General features: G+C 38.6%; 1 pseudogene; it reads left to right on the top strand.

Annotated features, from left to right (window-relative positions):
* Window positions 1–2750: 2750 nt before the first annotated feature.
* Window positions 2751–2874, top strand: LOC145402998 (5S ribosomal RNA; annotated as a pseudogene).
* The last annotated feature ends 644 nt before the right edge of the window (window positions 2875–3518 follow it).

The raw sequence follows: 3518 nt of genomic DNA, 5'->3' as shown, positions 1-3518 counted from the left end.
CAGTGGTTGTGATGGTGGTGATAGTGGTAGCTATGATGGAGGTGGTGATGGTAGCTGTGATGATGGTGGTGGCAGTGGTTGTGGTGGTGGTGATGGTGGTAGCTATGATGGTGGTGGTAATGGTAGTTGTGATGATGGTGGCGGCAATGGTTGTGGTGGTGGTGGTGTGGTGATGGTGGCAGTGGTTGTGGTGGTGGTGATGATGGTGGAAGCTATTATTGTGGTGGTGATGGTAGTTGTGATGATGGTGATCTCAGTGGTTGTGGTGGTGGTGGAAGCTGTGATGGTGGAGGTGATGGTAGTTATGATGATGGTGGTCTCAGTGGTTGTGTTGGTGGTGATGATAGTGGAAGCTGTGATGGTGGTGGTGATGGTAGTTATGATGATGGTGGTCTCAGTGGTTGTGTTGGTGGTGATGATAGTGGAAGCTGTGATGGTGGTGGTGATGGTAGTTATGATGATGGTGGTCTCAGTGGTTGTGTTGGTGGTGATGATAGTGGAAGCTGTGATGGGGTGATGGTAGTTGTGATGATGGTGGCAGTGGTTCTGGTGGTGGTGGTGGTGGTGATTGGTAGCTATGATGGTGGTGGTGATGGTAGTTGTGATGATGGTGATGGCATTGTTTGTGGTTGTGGTGATGGTGGTAGCTATGAAATTTTGCCATGGCTGGGCAGGGTATCATCCTTAGTGTCCATCTTGGTCACCTTGATGTTCACGATGATCTATCCCCATTTCCTTTCTTGCTTCGCCTTTCTACCTGAAACAATGTTATATAATTACAGTATATTAATTACTGGTGTTCTATGCCTCCTGTTTATATATATATATATATATATATATATATATATATATATATATATATATATATATATATATATATATATATATATATATATATCTTATCAGCCGTTTGAGTGTCCCCTGCAGGACCGGCCTATCCCGACTGAAGTGGGAACGATACAGCCAATGTATCTCTACCCAGTGGCTTAGACTGTCTAGTAGAGATTGTATGTAGGGTGAGAAGTGCTTGTAAGTGTAATTGTAGTGTCGGAGTGCCTTTGGATGTTTGTGTAGTCTGTGAAGCAAGTGCAATCGGCCTGCGCAAGCCGACTGGATGCAAGCATACTATGCGACACTAGTTCAACTACAGCACCCCTTGTGTCCACCAATGCAGTACGCGGCCAGAAGAACGCTCCCTAAGTTTATTACCCTGGCGGGGAGCCAACTCTCATTCTTCAGTGTACGAAAACGCACACTTTACTACTGTACCACAGATATATATACCTGCAAATGAATATGCAATATATTTAGTATAATAAATAAAATATAACTACATACAAATTTGCAGTGTATTTAGTATATGAGAAATAAATATATAATAAATGAATCTAGCCCAACACATACTTTGGAAGTGTGCAGATCTGACAATAAACTGCTATTTTTTTCTAAGTAATAAAATAAATATGATTTTAAATGTGTTGACGTGTAAGAATCTACTGCTAAAAGTTCAGACTTGCTATTTTAAAATATAAACAGCGGTGCTCTCCTTCTGAGTCTTTTCCTGTTCTTATCCTTACAGCTGTTCTTGTTTACTATATAAATCAATACGTAATAAATAAATATACAAATACACACAGGCCATAAATAAATATACAAATACACACAGGCCATAAGGCAGGATATGGCAGACTTGCTATTCTGAAATATAAACAATGGTACTGTACTCTCGTCTTTTTCTATTCGTTTCCTTACCACTGCTCTTGTTTACTATTTAAATAAATACATACGGCATAAAATCGTAAGGCTTAAAATCATTCGCGCCATACGGCAGGATTTTGTTTTTAAATTAGGTTCTTTTATTACCATTCAGTACGAGCCCCAACATTCTGGGGAACACTCCCTGAACGCCAAGCAGAAAGGGGTGCATGAGAAGAAAAAAAACCTGTATCTTAGGGTATAGAAGGTATAGAAATAATTATCATTACAAGCACAATAATGAACAAAGACATACAGTGATACATACATGGTACAAAGTTGTTACAGTAATTATCATCTTTGAATGCCTTCTCTATCTTCTCCGACACAGTACTAAGAAAAGGTAGAGAAAGATACATTTCCTCCTTACGCACTGCATGTACAAGTTGCTTTGGACTGTAAAATTTTGGCTAAGAATTTTTTAACACAGTTATAAAACAGAACAGTACTGAATCCATTATTAGCAAAAAAAATAAATAAATAAATAAATAAAATGAAATAAAAAATGTAATCTCCTTATGGAGTAAGCTGTAGGTAGAAGTTAAGTTATAAGCTCTGTACAAGTGTTCTAATCGAGTTAATTTTAAAAATAAATGGCCAGTAACTCAAAAAAACTGATATTCAAACCCAAGAAAGTACCAAACCCGAGAAAATGGGCTTCCGATATACAAACATAACCAGAGTGCCATTTAACTTCTGTATTAATAAATCAAGAAAAGGAAGCTTACCATTAACTTCAGATTCCATGATTTCTGATGTTGTTTATTTAGGTAGTTCAGAAAGAGTGGAGTATGGCTTTCATCTTGAAATATAAGTAGGGTGTCATTCACATACCTACGATAAAGGATAGGTTTAAAACTTACAGGACAACTCTCCAGCCATTTCTTTTCCCAAAAGCAGAGAAAATCATTACCCATAGTGGGACCCAGAGGTGAGCCCATAGCCACACCGTCTATCTGTTTATACACCTTATTATTGAGCAAAAAATGGCAGTCTTTAACAGAAATTAAGTTCTACGTTGAGTACACCGCTTCCCGTCCGATCAGCGAAGTTAAGCAACGTTGGGTCTGGTTAGTACTTGGATGGGTGACCGCCTGGGAACAGCAGATGCTGTTGGCATCCCTACGTGTCAAGTGGGGTTGGTGGAGGATTAGTGCCCCTCCCTGTAAAACAATTAACTCTAAGCCATTGGCCACCCCGTCTGGGATACATGGCGTCTGGCAATGAATGAATGAAAAAGTTCTTAAAGAATTTTTTACTCATACCCATAAATTTGTTCATATCATTAGAAATTAAATTTACGCATAAATCTATCGTTTCACTCAAGGGAACATTAGTTAACAATGAGATTAAATCAAAACGACACCTGTAGGAGGAGGTTGGTAGTCTGAACCCAGAGAGAAAATCAATGAGCTCACAAGAAATTTTAACTGTATATTCGTTCGTAGTCAGTTCTGAAAGGATGGTTACTAAAAACTTAGCCAATTTAAAGGAGGCAGTTTTAAAGACAGCCATGACTGGTCTAAGAGGAATGGATTGTCTGTGAACTTTAGGCATCCATATAAAATAGCTGGTGATGAGCCACTAGGTTTCAAATATTTTGAAGGTTCTTCTGATACAATTCCTGTTTAAACCATGGATTTGATTAACCTTATTACTTTATCCTCTGTTTTCATGTTCAGGTTTATAAGGTCAGCGTGAGTTACTTTAGTGAACGTAGTGGATCTGCGCATTTGGCATTATTGTGAATGATATTTTTCACT

This window comes from Coenobita brevimanus, chromosome 59, assembly GCF_032717465.1.
Source record: "Coenobita brevimanus isolate Jiangsu-jjx chromosome 59, ASM3271746v2, whole genome shotgun sequence".
Lineage (NCBI taxonomy): Eukaryota > Metazoa > Arthropoda > Malacostraca > Decapoda > Coenobitidae > Coenobita > Coenobita brevimanus.
Note: the sequence above shows the minus strand (reverse complement) of the source record. Positions and strands in the feature narration are given on the sequence as shown.